The sequence below is a fragment of the Prinia subflava genome, chromosome 8 (assembly GCF_021018805.1).
Source record: "Prinia subflava isolate CZ2003 ecotype Zambia chromosome 8, Cam_Psub_1.2, whole genome shotgun sequence".
Taxonomy (NCBI): Eukaryota; Metazoa; Chordata; class Aves; order Passeriformes; family Cisticolidae; genus Prinia; species Prinia subflava.
The window spans coordinates 9,606,791-9,625,114 of NC_086254.1; the positions used below are offsets into that span (position 1 = coordinate 9,606,791).

At 46.3% G+C, this 18,324-nt stretch overlaps 1 long non-coding RNA gene across 1 annotated transcript; it reads left to right on the forward strand.

The window, feature by feature from the left end:
* Window positions 1-314: 314 nt before the first annotated feature.
* LOC134553341 (uncharacterized) lies at window positions 315-15,667 on the forward strand. The gene is made up of 5 exons (XR_010081074.1): window positions 315-489; window positions 2,615-2,689; window positions 5,359-5,757; window positions 13,732-13,822; window positions 15,532-15,667. It is a non-coding gene; the product is annotated as an uncharacterized LOC134553341 (long non-coding RNA).
* The last annotated feature ends 2,657 nt before the right edge of the window (window positions 15,668-18,324 follow it).

Consider the following 18,324-nt stretch of genomic DNA (forward strand, 5'->3'; position numbering starts at 1 on the left):
GCAAACAGGAGCCATGCAAAACGCGAGCAGGAGGCCAGGCCAGCTCTGCAAGGCTGGCAGAGCAGGAGCTGTGCACAATAATGATGGTATTGTGCTCACTGAAAAGCGGGGGATGAGGAACAGACACCTGAAAAGGACACCGGGGGTGGAAACCACCCTGAAGAGATGTGAGGACTTCTGCTAAGGGGTGTGGCTATGTAAAATAATTAATACATATGCATGAAGCAACTGCGGATGGCTCATTAATATATAATTAGGGTGCGTGATTAAAACTCTGTTACCTGGCAGGCAACTCGAGCAGAGGAAGGGTTCTCTGAGCACTCAGCACAGTGGCTGCTTGCTAATGCTCAGAACTGCTAGAAAGTTTCTATCTGGCTGATTCTGGTATCAGGCTGAGGTCATCCTGCAGCATTTACTGGGGAAGGTTTGCCCAAATGACACCTCAGTGGCAGCATCTCATGCTGAAACCTCGGTGGAACAGTGCAGAGGGTGAGAGCAGCACCACGGGACAGCTTTGTCTCTTCAGGGGGCTTCATATTTTGTGTAAGAGATGAAAGCATTGTGGAACGTTATCTTTGGACATGTATTGTCATTTATGTCCTCTTCACCTTTGTGAAGAATCTCGAAGCTCCAATGTTTGCGTTAGATTTTGCCAGGTTTTTGTTTGGCATTAATGGGAGGGGTGGGTTTTTCTAGAAGAGGTGAATAGAGTGAGTGTTGAACTCAGGTTTAATTAAGGAGGGAGCAATGGCTGCTCCAATTCAGCCTCACTTGCAATTGTTTGATGTGTGGGGTCTAAACAAAGCCCATGCACACAGAGAAGTTTTCCAGTGGCTCTGGTAGGCTCCAGACCTGCAGGATTTGCTGATGAAAAGCAGAAGGACAGCGAAGCCTGGGAGGCTGGGATTGTTGGCTGCATCCCTGAGCTGTTCCCAGTGAGCCTGGGATGCTCCAGGTGGAGGGAGGGAAGGCAGGACCACTTTGCTGGCTCACCTCAGCGTGTGGGCAGGGACTGAATTTAGTTTAAATTGTGAAGTGTCTCACCCTGGGTACCTCTGCACTCCCCAGGCTGCCTCCCCACGTGCTTATATCAAGAGGGCAATGGACTACACATAGTAGACAGCAGAAAATCCACAAACAAGGAGGGTTCAATAATTTTCTTTTTTTTTTTTTCCCCTCTCCAAATCCTTGGAAAAAGCTAAAAAAATTGGGTGGTAATTTGCAGAAATGTTCAAATCTGCTCATTGGCTAAAGTCTGGAAAGGATTTAGGGTTTTTAAATTATTTTTTTTATTGTAAACTACCTTATGACAATTGGTGATAAAAGAGCTGAGCCTTTCAAAAATCCATTTTAATAAAACACCGTATGACCTCATAGATATGCATAGGATTTAGAAATAACATGGATTTTAATGAAGGTACTTGAAAGGTATGGTGCCATATTGCAATTTTATGGAAGATCTTAGATTAATGAAATTAAACGTGAACTGCATTGTTTAGATGATGAACTTAAGGTCATATCTGCAGCATTTGAAAGAGAAACCTTGAGTGGAGGGTGTAGAATCATTGATTTAGACCCTGGTAGACAGCTGAATAGCAAGCACTGAAGCATGAAGGTAAATTCCCATATTTCATTGTTAGAAGGTTAGCTAGTGGCTGCCAGCTTTTCAGTGATAATCACCAACCAATTCCACCCTGTTTCAAAAAAGATTTTGCCTTTGTGTGCTAAGACACTTTTAAAAACCATTACTGTTCAAAGCAGGGGCACACTGTTTAAAGGGAAGCTATTCCTGCAAAATGCAGGATGGCAGTGAGTTGATGCTGTCCTTGGATAGTGATGCTATTAAGTTCATTAGGATCATCATCAATTTAAAATGCTTATAAGGAGAATTGCCACTGTTTTGCTGGAGACACCAGAGGTACCTCCTCCCGCAACCCCCAGTGATGTGTCACCAGTGATTAGCTCTCTTGCTTCCTTTAATTTTTGGTGAGACAAGGGCCCTTTCAGCTCTGAGTCCTGTCTCCATCCTCAGACACACGCAGGGAATAAATGCACGAACATGCACACGTCTTAAACTAATAGACGTGAATTTGTACAACAGGAAAATTGCAAGGGACGAAATCCTCAGGCCTTAAGAATAAGTGATAATAGAATGATACTGCCAATTACTGCTGGAGAACAGTGTTGTCACAGGGAGCAGCTCCTGAAGATGGAAGGATGAGGGGCGGAGAAAAGATTCCCTTTTGACAGTTTGCCGTTAAAGGGAATTTGTCAGGGATGTTAAAATGAGATCTAACTGGGCCAGATCCTCAGATGACATAAATCAGCCTGTAGACTTCAGACCCCAATCTGACCGCATGCTCCTCTTTGTTCTTTTTCCAATCTTTATTATCTGCATCCTAACCCTGCCTGGGTGCTGTTCAAGCCCCATTCTCCTTGTGCTGTCCCCAGCCTCGCTGATGAGGAATATTGTAATATTTACAGGGAGCATTTATCTCCTGGAGTGGTCTGCAGGGCTCTAGCTGGGGACCAGAGACAGCAAACGTGGAAAAGATGCTCTGGTGGGAACTGAGACTTCTGTGTCTAATGTACTTCCCTATATGTTCTCTTCCAGCCTGAATTTTTGGCAAGCTAAGCTAAACTCTGCCGCGTGGTGAAACCATGTGAAAGCTGCCACTAAGGAAATTAAGTAAGAAATAGTGTTAGATAATGGCTGTAAATGCATTATGATCACTCTTTTCATTAGAAACTTCCTTGTTTTCTCCCTGGTGGATACCACAAACAGCTTGCATGTGATTTATCTGTATGTGCTCGGGAAGGAGAGGCAAAGGGAGCAAAGTCTTTGCTGTGAGAGGCTTTAAAAGGCAGTTGGGACACTTAGAGACATGATGCTTATTAAAATAAATGGAAGCTGCCTGTCTAAATCCCCTGGTCATCCTTGGAAGCCTTGTCTCTAATGTTTATCTTGCAGTGGTTTCCAAAGGGGGATTGCACGTCCCATTTCCAGGGTGTATCTCAGTGCAACTGGACAGCAAAGAGAGGATCACAGGGGGCCAGGCCCAGCTCATGCCATGGTGTAAAGCTTTGAAATGGGGCTCAGCACTTTCTGGGAAACCCTCTATAGAAAAACAAATCCAGGTTCCACAGAAGTCAAGGGAATGGCGCTCCCCTCTCCCATTTCCAGAGGTTTCTGCTCTGTGCAGATTTTTGGACAGACTCACCCTGCTGTGCCCAGTTCTGATTTGCTGAGCTTTTAATACATCCATAACTTCCCACCCTGTTGTAAATCTTCTGACAAATATTTTTTTTTAATTTTTAAAAGAAAAAACTATTGGCATTGTCCACTTTGGAGATGCTGGCCCATTAAATCTAAACAGGGAAGTTAGGGCATGTTAAATATCAATTGATTATCAAACCCATATTAATTGACGTTCAGCAGCCCTGCTAATGGAGAGGAGCTCATTACATAGCAGTTAACCCTCAATGCATATATATGAAATAATCAATTAGTATTTATTTAACATACAATAACCTCCCTATTAGTGCTAAATTAAAAGTCTCTTTACGGGGGCCTTGCAGAAAGCCCTGCACGGTGCTAACCTGGAGCCAGGAATTTCCATTAACAGCTTCAATCTTTGTTACCTCTGGTGCCCCCAGGATGATTTTAAGTGAAAAGTAAAGGGGCTGTGCTTGTGACAGTCACTTGGCCCTGCTGGGGAAGGGGTCAGTGCCCAAAATTTGGTGAGTTGCTGCCCATGTGGTCACGAGAAGATGCAGAGACCTGGCAGGTGATGGGTGAGAGGGAAACAGAGGGATCTGTATTCCAGTGAAAGACCTTTGAAGTAGAAGAAAAGTATTTTCAAATGGAAAAAAAAGGAGAATGAGCAGAGAGACAGGCAGACAGCAAGACAAGATAAAAGCAAAAAGTGGCATGGTTGGGTAATAGAAACAGGGCAAACTGGGGAACTCGGAAAAGGAGTAGTTGAACTAAATTGCCCAAAATGAGTCTCTCCTGTGTCATGTCCTGAGCTGCCATTTATACCTGTGTGGTGTATGGAATATTAGCAGGTGGATTCACTCCCAGCTCTGTCTGGCCTGAGGTGTGACAGGAGGGGACAGAAGGGAGCTCTGCTGTTTTCCTTGGAGCCTGGGTGAGTTTTATATTGGGGTCTAATAGGCCCAGACCCTATCTGGAGTGAATTACATCACATGCCTATGCAATAATCTCTTTTCTGGTGAGGGGAAGCTGGGAAATCAAGCAGCTTCTCCAAAAGTCAATTCTGGTACTCAAAATGGAGCCAGCTCAAGAAATTGTCATTGATCCACTTCTGAACTTGGAGCAAATTTCCATAAAAATAATCAGATCCTCTCAGCTGCAGAAGTTTTAATGCCATGTGTTTCGCTGGGTGGGATGGGCAGGCTGGGAGAACAGGAGCTGAGCAGTGATTTGGGTTCATTTTCCTCCTCTTCCCTGTACCAGTTCTGAGCAGGGAGTTACAGGGTGAGGGGCATGGGAGAGGATGCCTTGGCTGCTCTCTTTGCAGCTTCTTGGCAAAAGGGAGTAAAAGACAGCAAATTGTTTGGTCTGATCCTTAGTGGATGAAAACTGGAGCTTTCCTTAGCAGGGCTTAAAAAAGCTTGATTAGTTTAGGCTCCGGGGAAATGTGGCTTGGCTGAAAACCCCTTGGGAACTCGGAGAGGCTCTGACAGTGGGGCAGCCAGGTCCAGGCTGGAGCAGGTAATGACAGCTCCATCCCAGAGGTGTGAAGAAGAGCAGCAACCCTGTGGAGCAGCCCTGATGGCGTGGGGGGCTTCAGACATGTGTGAAAGGGGCTGGGTGCCCCCCTTCCCTCACTGCCGCCTCCGGAGGGAGAGGGAGAATCCTGTGGCCAAGGGAGACAAGGAGATCTGGGGCTGGCAGAGATGGGGCAGGAACAGGTAAATGACCACGGATTTGAAACATCAGCAGGCAGAGTTTAATGAAGGGATAAGCAAAATAAAACCAGAGATGAGTGCCAATCCTGTCTGAAGGGTAATCACAAAGCTGATGGAAAAATTGCTTTAACCATTTTGGATCTCAGGGAAGACCCAAATGTAATTTTACTGAGAAAATGTAATCATATTTCAGGCTTTTCAGCCCTGCCAGGGAGTGTAAGGCACGCACACATCAACGCCTGCTCTTCCTGAAACTCAGGAGGACTTTGCTGTTGGCTGCTCATGATGGTAGAGAGAGACCTTGGAGGTCTTTTCCCTCCAAGGACAGCGCCAGCTGTTTGAGCAAGTGATGGTCACCTGTACTCACAGGTAGATGATGTATTTGTAGCACTTGCAATAAATTACTTCTTTTCCTCCTTACAGCTTCTGGAAACATTCCCAGTGGCCAGCCTATTCATCAGGGCTGTTACATTTGTGCTGCTGCAGAGAGGGAAGTACCTTTTTCTCTTGCTCTTTATTAGCATGTGCCATGGTGTGAGGCACTGCGCCGGGGAGGGAACCCCGCCGTGAGCGGCACTGGGTAAACACAGCCGAGGTGACAGTGACAGTCCTCATCACAGAGTGTTAGCAATTCAAACAGCCACGTCAGTCAAGGAATTTGAGGGAAGGGGAAGCAAAAGGGAGAATGTGACAGTTTGCAAACACTCCGCTGCATGATTTTGTCGTAGGTGTGTTCATCCTGGAAGTGTCTTGGAGGAAATGCAAATGGATTTTGTGCTGGGCAAGTCTGTGTGCAAGTGAGGACTGCTGGAGCTTTGTTGGGTGTGTAGAAATTTCTTCCTCTTGTAGACTGGAGATAATCAAAGGGCTTTTGGAAAATTTCAGGAAATTATCCTAGGCCAGGTTTTGCCTACAGGGCAGGGCAGTCTTTACTAACCTGTTAAAAATAAGCAGAAGAAAGTAGTAAAACAGAAGCAGTGAAGCAAAAACAAACCCCAAAGCTCCACCAAGCAAAACCTGATTATTTTCCACAGTAAAATTTTGGGGTCTTTGAAATGTATTGACATTTTCTAAAATCACCAATTTAATCCCTCCACACTGCAGTGGAAATATCAAACCTAAGAAAAGTAGGAAATTAGGCTGAAGGTTTTCTATTACCCTGAAATTTTCACCTTAGAGAAATGATAACACAGATGGAATTTCCTTGGGAAAGAATTGAGTAAAGGATGCCGAGGAATTATTTTAGTTAAACTGACTGCAATGCTAAAAATTAATCCTGGAGTGGGACAGCAAAGAAACTCATATTGGAATATTAATTCTGCTTCCAGTCATCTAAGGAGTTCAGCCGCTGAAGTCAGGAGTGAATTCAGTCTGTCTGCTTTCCAGAGGCTTTAGGGAGGCCTTGCCAATACTATTCTTTCCTGCTGGATTTGTCTGCAACTCTTCAAAGTTGTTATTGGAAATAATTTCCTCTCTGAAGAAGCAGCCCCCTCTGTCCTGCTGGTCTGTCTGTGCTGTGGATTGCTCCCTCACACCTCACATCTCCCCTGAGCCCTGGGGGCAGCTGTGCCTGCAGGGTGTTGTTCAGCCCTTTACCCAATTATCCAGGCACAGAACCCCCATCCCAAGCTAATCAGGAAGGACAATCTTCTCTGGGTGAAAACACTCTCTGAGGACTCACCTCTGCCTGGTGCCTTCAGGGAATGAAACCACTAATTATAGGAGTGAGTGTTTGCATTGTATACAGGATGCTAAGAGCAGAAAGGGAGATCCCACGCTGAGAGCCAGGTCTCAAAGCCATCCCATGGCTTTGCTGTGCTCTTTCTGTGTGGGACTCTCCTCTGAAAATCCTAATCTAAATATGAGTCAACAGAACTTTATCTTGTGTAAGAATAAGTGATTTCTATCTGTAAGGAATAATTCCTATTTTTAAGGAATAATTCCTATCTGTAAGCAATAGGTAGTTCCTCTCTGTACCCCATTACAGATCCTCAGCCTGCAGGCACCTGGGCAGAGTAAAATGGTGATTTTAGCTGTATCACCTCTATGATTTCTTGTCCTCCATCTCGGTGGAGGGGTGGCTGGCAGCGCACAGCTCTGCTGATTTCAGCTCTGCAGAAATTCCAGAGCTGCTTCACAGCACTTGCCCATAAACTGTGCAGCCTGAGGAAGATGTTGTGTGTTTCCTGAAGGACAGGGTGCAATCACCCCACATATGTCCTCTATCTATTGCAGGGAAAACAGAAACGCCTTTCCCACCGTTTTATTTATTGGCTTTCCTCTGTTTCCTGGGAAAATCCCCTTTTTTTCATACTTTTGTGTGTGCGTGTGAGCCTGTGTTGTGTAGGCGTGCATGTACGTGTGTGTGTGTGTTTAGGAGGCTAAAAAAAATTTCTTGCTGTCAGCAAGTGATGTTACAAACCTGCTCTGACAAGGCTGGTTGTATATTTACAGTTGGTGAGAGCGAAGGCTTCATCAATCTTCACGCTTTGAAAGGGACAGGCCCGCTCCCATGAGCACCTGCTCGGGGAGAACAGCTGAACTGTGACTTTCCAGGGAGCTGGCTGTAAATTTTAGCCATTCCCCCCGCAGCCCACGCATGCTTGAGCTCTTTAACCTTCCCAGGCTGGCAGGAGTCCCAGCAATCAGTTTAGTGCAAAGACTGGGGTTCTTTTTAATTAACCTTTTGTTTCCCACTGCAGGTGTTTCAAAGTTTTCTTCATGTTAAAAGGGAAGGGGGGGTGAGGGGGAAATTGTTTGCGGAGGTGCATCCAGTTTTTCCATGCTTGGTGATCAAAGGGAATCAGCCTTTCTCATGTTTCCCCTCCACAATCACCTCTTGGATGTGTGTCCGTGCCAGCATCCGCTGGGAATTGGCAGCAACGCTTCCCTTTGGGCACCTGCAGAAAATATTCCTGGGAGTGCACCGTGCTGGAAGAAAAGGGAGGTATTGCCCTGTTTGATCAATAGAATTATTAGTAGGACAAGGACCTGTTGTATTGCTAAGAAAATTCATGTGTGGGAATTTATCACAAGGAAAAAAAAATGCATTCAAGCCCCACTTAAAACAATAAAACATATCTTTGAGGGAAAGTTTCAGACTTTCCTGTATAAAGGAATAATGGTTTCTATAATTTAATAGGTGGTAAATTTGGTGAGGAGTGCCAGCAAATCCATTTCACATAATGATATTTTATCTCCCTGGGTCTGGTCATTTTCATGAATGTCTTTTTATTGGTTCCCTTGTCCCACAAAGTGTCCAAGGTGGTGCTGCTCATCCTCAAATGCCGAGCACATACAGAGGCAGGGATGGCTGCAGAAAACTATTAATAATGGTGGCACAAAAATGGGCAGGAACTGTGTGACAGTTAAATGTGCTCCCTATAAATAAAGAACATTTCTATTTGACCCTCAGGGCTGTGGCTTTTCAGCACTTACTTTTGTAGGAGTTAAGGTGGTCACAGCTATTAAAAACTAGAGATAAGCTGCAAGGAAATTCAGGTGAGGATAACAGGGAGAAAAAAAAAAAGAAGACAGTTTCCAAAGAAGATTTCACTGGAAGTTGCAGCTAGAAAAAAAATCTGAAATAGCCCTTGGTGAAAGTCTTCGTTCACATAGGCCAGGGCAATTTGCTTCTTGAAAAAGGAGTGATTTATTCTCTTGGTATCTAATTGCAAATTCACAGAGGCAAATCTTTTCCTCATGTAGCTCTGCTGAGATGGACAGGAGCATTAGCTACAAAGGTTCACAGATTTTTAGAACTCTCACAGTGTACATGAAATATAAGCTAAAACTCACAGTTATGGTTTCTTTCTGGCTGGTACTTTATGCTGACTAGAGGTGGCAACCACAATCTGTGACAGCTATCATACAAAATAAACTGAGTTTCAGAAAAGGGAACAGAGAAAAATTTCTTGAGGGGAAAAAAGAAGCAGCAAGTTGGAAGAAAGTCAGAATAAAATGGAAGGAAAGGGAAAATATACAAGAGTAGGTTTCCAAGAGGCAATATATGGTATTATATATGTGATGTATGCACTTGGTATAAAGTGACCCAGAGAAGCTGTGGCTGCCCCTGGATCACTGGAAGTGTCCAAGGCCTGGCTGGATGGGGCTTGGAGCACCCTGGGATAGTGGAAGGTGTCCCTGCCTGTGGCAGGGGGTGGGATGAGATGGGATTGGAGATCTCTTCCAACCCAAACCAATCTATGATTCTGTGTTTCACAGTCCGCACAAGGTCTTTGCTGCCTCCCTCTCATGTGCCATACGTGTGTGGAATCTGTCTGAATTTTTCCTTTGAATTCTCCACCTTGCATGGCTGGTGGCGTACCTGGGAGATCTGCAGACCCACCTGCCAGGAGGAACGGGGATGTGCCCACATGTGGTCCTGGAACTGCCAATTCAGAATGAAGCAAGGAGCAAACGGAGTGACAAGATGAGCCGTCATGGGAAATGAAGGGAAAACTGTGAAAGTGGTTATAATAAATAATAAGAAATGTAGCATGGGCCAAAGGAATAATAGATCAGCAGTGGGAAGACTCTAAAAGCTGCTGGGAGTTATTGATAGACATTGTGTAAGGAAAAGAACATAAAAAAAGAAACCCCTGACAGTTTTGCCTTCATGTTCACAAAGGCGGGTGGCAGGGCAGATGCCAAAGTGAAAGACAAATATCCCTTTGCATAAAGAAGAAATATTGAAGGAAACTGGGCAGAGGTGACGGAGAAATTAAGAGTGTTAAAAGACCCTGAAAGCATGTGGTCCATGTCAAACCCCCTTCAGGATTTTGAGCCAAGTCAGCAAAATGTATGAAAAATCTGTTGAGGGAAATGAGAACCTCTTTGAAGACCAGTAATGGAGAAATCCTACAAGTGTCAAGTCCAAGGAAGCTTTCCAGAAAAAAGAGGTGATGGTTCAGAAGAAGGTGCCTTGCACGGCCAGGAGACCAAAGTATATTTTAATCTAGGGTTGCACTAGAGAAATAGTTAAGAGAAGTTATGAGTTTAATTAAGGAAAACCATCAAGGATTTTAAAAAATTGGGATCCAGGCCAATAAAGGGAGAACAAAACTGACAGCAGCTTTCTGAGGAATTAATGCGAATCACAGGCCAGGGAAAAGCCAAAAGATATAACTTCTGCTGTGGCAGGAAAGGTTGGCTATAACACAGTGGGGAAGTGTAATCTGAAGTAAAAGTGATGAGTGAGGGACATGGAAGTGGCTGATGGGTTCTTGCCACTGAGTTACTTGTGAGGATGCACTGGCTTATGCTTGGAGAAAGTGTAATGCCAGAGAACTTCAGGAAAAAATGATTATTGAGATGAATGTAACTGAGGGGAGCACAGGGACAAGAGGAAAGGAACAAACCCAGCCAGGGTTTGAGGGCACCTGGCTTGGGTGGGGAAGCAGCGAGCAAGAGTTCAACCCAAACACCCCTCGGCCGAGTTTCTGTGTTTCTGCAACACAGAAGGGAAGCTGATGGGTTTGTGGGGAAGGCAGGAAGGTGGAGGGTCTGTGAGGAAGGCGGAAAGTGGAGGATCTGTGGGGAACGTGATGGGTTTGCGAGAAAGGTCCTCACAGACTCTCCGCTTTCCCGCCTTCCTGCCATCCCCACAGACCCTCCGCCTTCCCGCCTTTTCCACCTTCCCCACAGACGCATCGGAGTCCTCACAGACTCTCCGCTTTCCCGCCTTTTCCACCTTCCCCACAGATGCATTGGAGTCCTCACAGACCCTCTGTTTTCCCGCCTTTTCCACAGACCATCGTGAAGGGTGAAGGGTCTGTGGAAAAGGCGGGAAAGTGGAGGGTCTGTGAGGACTCCAATGCATCTGTGAGGACAGCGATAGATCTGTGAGGACGGTGATGGGTCTGTGGGGAAGGTGATGGGTTTGCGAGAAAGGTCCTCACAGACCTTCCACTTTCCCGCCTTTTCCACAGACCCTTCACCCTTCACGATGGTCTGTGGAAAAGGCGGGAAAACAGAGGGTCTGTGAGGACAGCGATGCGTCTGTGGGGAAGGTGGAAAAGGCGGGAAGGCGGAGGGTCTGTGGGGATGGCAGGAAGGCGGGAAAGTGGAAGGTCTGTGAGGACGGCGATGGATCTGTGAGGATGGCGATGTGTCTGTGGGGAAGGTGAGGGGTCTGTGGGGAAGGTGAGGGGTCTGTGGGGATGGCGATGGATCTGTGAGGACGGCGAGGGGTCTGTGGGGAAGGTGAGGGGTTTGTGGGGAAGGCGATGGGTCTGTGGGGACAGCGAGGGGTCTGTGGGGAAGGTGAGGGGTCTGTGGGGAAGGCGATGGATCTGTGAGGATGGTGATGGGTCTGTGAGGATGGCGATGGGTCTGTGGGGAAGGTGAGGGGTCTGTGAGGATGTTGATGGGTCTGTGAGGATGGCAATGGGTCTGTGGGGATGGCGATGGGTCTGTGAGGATGGTGAGGGGTTTGTGGGGAAGGCGATGGGTCTGTGATGATGGCGATGGGTCTGTGAGGAAGGTGGGAAGGCGAGGGTTCTGTGGGGACGGCGATGGGTCTGTGGGGATGGCGATGGGTCTGTGGGGATGGCGATGTGTCTGTGGGGAAGGTGAGGGGTCTGTGGGGAAGGCGATGGATCTGTGAGGATGGTGATGGGTCTGTGAGGATGGCGATGGGTCTGTGAGGAAGGTGGGAAGGCGGAGGGTCTGTGGGGATGGCAGGAAGGCGAGAAGGTGGCGGCTCTGTGGGAAGGAGGGGAAGGTGCCGGGTCCCCGAGCACATGCCCTCAGCCGAGCGCCCTCCATCCCGGGCTGAGCAGAAGTGGCCGCCGCCCACCACTAGAGGCTGCTCCACACCTCATTAAATAAACACCGGCAGCAATTAACGCACCACATCCCGGACGGGAAGGCTTTGCCCTCCCGCTTCCCACAGGAGAGAAAGATGCGGGACATCACCAGGGGCTGATCCCCGCAATGAGTTTGTGATGTACAGCGGGAGCTCTGCTCAGCAATCCCGCGGTGGCTTTGCCAGGCACGGTCCTCCAAAAACCGCATCCCCACAGGTGCCCCTTGCCCACTCCCGGGGAGGTTTGCAGAGGTTTTATTTGTGAGGTGAATTCCTTTGTCTGGCAGCGACAGCCACGTGTGGTGTTGGTCAGGCAGCACCCCAGAAATTCATTCCCTTTTGGAAAAAAACCCAAAAAACAGCCCAGGGGTGACACAGGCAGCAGTGGCATTGGTGCTGCACTCACCGTGCCAGGCTCAACACCATCAGTGTTGGATGTTCCTGTAACTTGCTCCAATAATGCAGTGGTTATTATTAATCTTGGTGCTGCTGCTCTCACAAAACAATGCACAACTTCATCCAAGCGTGCTGCTGTCGTTGTCTGCCTGGCACCTCGGGCTGGTTTTATAGGCTCTGCATCTACAGTAAGTAAATATCAGCATATTCACCAGCCACCTTCCTCCTCTCCCCAAAGCTCAGGGTCTATTTCCGTTCCCCCCACCTCCTTCTTTCACCACCAACTTCATCTTATTAGTTTGCAAAATTATAGCCTTGCTATACTGAACTGAGGAGAGCCCCTAGCAGCAACACTCATATTTTCATTTTGTATTTTTCACCAGTGATGTTGGTCCAGGGTTGGTTTTATTATTACTACTATTTTTTTTTTTTTAAACACTGCTCTGGAAGGATAAAGCTGGAAAGCCCTATCTATTTCCTGGAAAAGCCAGTCTCTGTCTGTCAGTATCTGTCATGCCGTGTACACTATGATTTAAAAACAGCTACAGCAATGCACAGACCAGCCTAGAGAAGGGATTTCTCTCACTCTAATGCCCATATTCAGTGGCTCACTATATTTCTTGTTTAGTCCCTGTGCATGGGAAGGCTAAACAAGAAATAAACCCCAAAGAAGTGATGGTATCCTCTTTTTGCATCCCGGTTTGTGGTTGATTTTTTTTTTTTGGAGTGGTCCTCAGCAGGGCCAGGTGTTGGACTTGGTGATGCTTGTGAATCCCCTCTAATTCAGGATATTGTGGAATATTCCCCTTGTCTTCCTTTTCTCTTGTCTGGAAAACCCTCCTGTAGCATTTACTTGTTTTATAGCTTTTTATGGCACATGCAACTCTGGCATTTCATTGCTGCTCCATAATCAATGTTAATTCTCCTTTTGTGATTTTAAAAATCTACAAGCTCTACTCTTCCAAACTCTGTAAAATGTCATTAGTGTGTCTTGGGATGATCCTGCTTTGTTTACAGATCCCTTGCTATTGTAAGTCTCTGTGTTTTGATGGTACAGTTACCAGAAAATGGATTAAAAATTAAACTAATGTATTACTTTGTTTATTTGTTTTTAATGAAAGCTGTTTTGCAATTAGCTCTTTATTTGATCAAAGATTGCCTCTGAGTTAATTGTGTGGTTTTGCCCAGTCTATGATTCTTTCTCTGAGATAACTGGGTCAAGTTTTGTTTGTGTTGTGACCCACATAAACTTTACGGTAAACCACACTTGGTTCTCTTTCCTAGGACCAGAGCAGCACATGGAGATGTGCCTGTAAATTAAATTAAAAGCACAACTGTTGTGTAGAGTTGTTTGATGTCAGCATGTCTCACTTTTTCAAGAGAATTTTCATCCCCTGCTCCAGCTGCCATTCCTCTTTGGGTTATGTGCTGGATGAACATTACAGGCTTTGGTAGAGGCAGGATGCTGCCCACAAATTGTGTGTGCTGCTTGTTGACATCTCTAGTGATACATGTGTGCTGGGGAATCTCTGCTTTGGGCTGTCTCAGTTTGGAAACTCATTTTTAAAATGCTGTTCCACCTTGTTTTGCAGTGCTGTGCCAGGCTTCAGACCGTTCCTCTTCCAGCCTTCTCCGTGTTCATTTCCATGGCGGGCTCCTTCCTCCCCACACGGCTTTGGAAAGGTGAGCACAGCTCCCGAGGCACGGCTGACCCCAGCTGGGCCCCAAACACTCATCACTGCCAGGGGTCACTGCCTGCAATTGGTGTCCTCCCTGTGGCCCTGGTGTGGCTGTTGTCACCAGGGTCACTGTCCAGCACTGCCTTAGGGAACACCATTCAGAATTGGTCTTTCCAGCAGCTCTGTAGACAGGAGCCACAGCCTGGCCCTCTCTGCCAGGAGAGCTCAGCTCTGTGTCGGGACGGACAGAGCCACAAATGTGTGCAGAGGTTTGCAGAGCTGTGCTGGGCAGAGATGAATCTGGCCCTGGGTGTCCCTCTAGGATGTTCCTTCAGCAGTTCCTAGCAGGGTTTGTCCCCAGTCCTCCGTGCAGTGCCTTTGCGGGGTCTCACCGCGCTCTGCAGCGACGCAGCCACGGCGTTCTGCAGAGACAACGTCTGGCTTTGCATCCCTGCCTCTTAGCAGACAGCCCCTAGGACGCCTCTTTGGCCCGTGTTTGGTGTTGTTCTGTGTGAGTTACAGGATGTGGGGATGGAAATCTGCTGCCTGGGACCTGGCACGGGTTGTTTGCTTTCTCGGCAGCCTCACGCTTGTCCGTCACGTCCCCTTTGCACGCGTGTCCCCGTGCGTGCTCACACAGACACACCGGGCTGCGCCGCCGGCAAATTGCTTATACACATGTAAGCAAATATCTTCTCAAATCATCTCTTATCGCCAAGTGGGGTGTGGTGCTTGTTGTTCAAGGGGTTGAGGTTGCCTTTCAATCTGCCAGGGCCAGCCTGACACCAAAAATAAACAGCATAAGCCTGGAACGGTTGTCACAAGGGGCAGAGAGAACTTGTCAGGCAGGAGTGTGTGAGCCGGCAAGATGATAATGTGGCATGACACTTCTGAAATGAGACACCGGTTGCCATGGTGAGGAGTCAGGAGGGACTATCTCTCCAGAGGCTGAAATAAAACATGCTTTAAATGATGTTTGATTAGAATTTAGATCATGTAACTGAGTGGCTGGACCCTTTTTTTTTTCCCCTTTCCTTTTTTTCCCCTCCCTTTACTTGTTGTCGTCTTCTGTGGCTGCTGGCAGAGTTCACTTTGGGAAGAAAGGGCTCGGGGTCCGGAGCAACCCCAGCTGTAACCCCCCTCACTCCACCACTTCCAGCGTGCTGAGAGGTTACTTAGTTCCATGCCCAGTCAATTATGCTCCTTGCTAACTCTGCTTGCATTTTCCACTTGAGTCCATCATAGTTTAAACCAGTTAAAAATGATTCCCTCTGTTCTGAAAAACAGTTAATCAATAACACCCTGAGAATGTTTCTTGCCTTCGTCTTCTTTCCCTGACCAGTCTACTCAGGGTATCCGTCACCTTGTTAATATATATTAAAAATGCAGCCCATGAAGGATTATACACAATATCTTACTTGGACTTTTCCTATTAAAGGTGGATGTGAATGTGTGCATATGTGACAGTCTGAGTGGTAAAAAGAACCTGAAGTACAAGGGACTGAGAGAATAATGCAAAACAATTGTCCTTGTGGTCTTGTAAATGGAATAGGATGTTTAAAAGTAATTTTGGCTTTGTTTGCAGTTTGAATGCAGCACAAACCCAAAATTTCATGTCTCTCCCAGCGGAAATGGACAATAAAAGAGCTGGTTCTGGGGTACAGAGTTTTCTTTCTCTGAAGTGCCTTTTGGTTTATCACAATCTTGAATCAGGTATCCAATGTCTGGCTAAATCTGCTGGAAAACAACAGACAGCCAATTCCAGTGCCTGGATGAGGACAAAAGCACCCATCAAGGAAGGACAAATGCACCAAGTTCTGCTGATTCCGAGATCACCTGAAGGCAAGTTTAGCTCGTGCTGATGCACACAAACACCAAGGCTTTGCCAGGTGCCATCTGCAATCGGCTGTGAGTGGAAGGTGTTAAAATGCAAGGGATATTTTTGTGTGGGTGCTGGAGTGAGCTGAGTTTGATGAGTCATTGTTGAGTGCCCCTTGGAGAAGTCAATGCAGAGCAGGTGTTATTGGCAATTTTTGCCTGAAAGGCAGAAAGTCAATCCTGGAGACTCCACTACAGCCTGCACGACGTGGAGACACTTGGTACAGCAGTAAAATTACTAATGCCAATGAGGACGTTGATACACACACCCATTCCAAATGAGCTTCCCCTTTTCCAGCACGCTTCACTCGTGCCCATTTGCTTTGGTATTGAAACAGTTACACCAGGCCACTGCACACGTGATTACATTTTTCTCGCCTATTAAAATCCCTCCACGAGCCCATGCTGATTAGAAATCCTATTGTGTGTATTTAGGGGGGAAAAAGGCTCTGTAGTGGCTATGCCTGAGACAGAGTGTGTTCTAGGAGCCAGAGGATGCCCTGTAATTTATGAGAGACAAAGAGGTACATTAGATATTGTTAGAATACATAATAATCCCCGGCAATAATTTATTTGGCTTGCAAGGTTAGGATCTCCATAACTCCTGGTTGCACTCTAATGAAGACTGCTGATGCTGATTATATATTTTTGTGTACATTAGAGGTACCTGTGAATATATGGATACTGTTCCTGCCTCCTGCTACCTCACTACTCACAGAGCTGCCAGTGGGACTATATCGTGTGGCCCATTTGTCTAAATAGTCCAGGCAAGTGCATCAGCTGTATTGGCTTCTTGTCAGTGGCTCTCTGTAACTTTGGGCCACAAAAAGATCCTCTGCAGATTTCACCTGCTTTTCTCACACTCTTAGGTCACCCCTGGCTCCAGGGTGACACAAAAATCATTGGGAAATCAGGGGTTTCAACAGGACATGCTGTTCCTCTGCAACTACAAACAAACCAGGCTGATGTTCCCCTGGAAATCTGAAGCTGGGAACTCAAATCTGATTAATTTGTTGGTGGGATGGAGTGGGGTGCTCTTCACTGAGAGAAAAGAGTGGAAGAAATGGAAAATTCAAAACTTTTCTTCTCCCCAGAACTCAGTGACTTTCCATAAAAATTGTGCTCTGAAATCAGTTTGTGATTCCACCTGTAGGGTCATTTCCAAGTGATTTATTACCATCTGCCAGTGCACTCCGGGATTTTTGGTGACACTACACGGGTCTTTTGAGCTTTATGTTCAAATTTAATGGTGGTCACTGCAGCCAGATGGATGAAAAATACCCATTTCTTCACCACGGTTTCTTGTACTGGCCTCAGGGATCAGAAAAGTAGGTCTTTTATTTAGTTACACTGTCAGCAGCAATTTGTATGTGAGTTCAATTGCTTGGTTTGGAGTTCAAATATTCCAGTCTGAATACAGCTGTGTGGGCTCATAAAGCATCCTGAAATCTGCCCCCTGCCCCATGTCTGAATTGTGGTGGTCACTGCTGGGTGTAAACACAGAGGATGAGATGGAAGGAAAGCCAGGGAAGAAAAGAAATCCATTTTGATGGAACTACAGGGGAACTGGGAATGCATGGTGAGAACCTTGCTGAGGGCAGCACAGATCTTCCATGGCTGGGTGTGCTCTGTTCACATCCTCCTTAAGAATCATGGCGAGGAAGGGGTTAAAACTGTTTAACTATAGGGCTTTTTGTGCATATTAATTAGGCATTGCTCTATTTTATCACTGTAGTGCACTTTGTACAGCAGTTTTAAAAACGCTCTGAGTAATGTTTGCTATGCTTCCTGCAACCTAATCTGCCAAATTATTTAGGTTATCCATGCCATGGAATCGACTTAACACTGGCATAGAAATTAGCCCTGAAGTGCTGGAAGATCCCAGAACTGCTGATTAGGGGTGTCTGATAAGAGCACAGGCCTATAATGATTTTCTACAATGTTTTCAAGTGATGGTTCTTCTGGTTTTGAAGGCAGTCAGCATTTTGATCGTGGAGATGAATGTTTGATCCTCAGCACCGGGAAAGGGCCAGTGGGAAACCCCTCTGGGCAGGCTGTGCTTTGCAAGGCTCCAACATTAAACAGCAGGTCCTTGAAGCAGAGCTGTGTCTGTGGCCTGGAGTCAGGCAGGGTCACTCACCACGGTAGTGACAGTAAAAGAACTAAAAGCTGGTTTTTTCCCCTTCCTAATTTCCCACTGTGGCTTCTCTCCAGTTGGGTGAGGTTTGTCTGTTCAAACCACCTCTAGATCTCACCTCCTGTTTCAGGGCAATATTCCATTCCATTAATTCCAGCTTTCTTTTTTTAGTGAATCTGCAGCAGACATTGGTAGTGTGTCTCTTTGAGAGTGCCTGATTTTTGCATATGGCTGGCTGGAATTTACCCTTCCTGCTGAAGCTCGATGCATCTAGTCAACTTCTGTGGTACAAAGTTCCACAGGATAATTAGGAATAAGCAGAGAAGAAGTGATCTGGAAATTATTATACACCTTCTTGAAGGACTTTCTAAGGAAAAACGGGGTTTTTTTTTTCTTCTTGAACAGAACACTAAAATCTATGAGATTCTTCCAGAGTGAATTTTCCAAGTTTTCATTTTCCACACTCTTGTCTTCCTTTCCTTTGGCCAAAG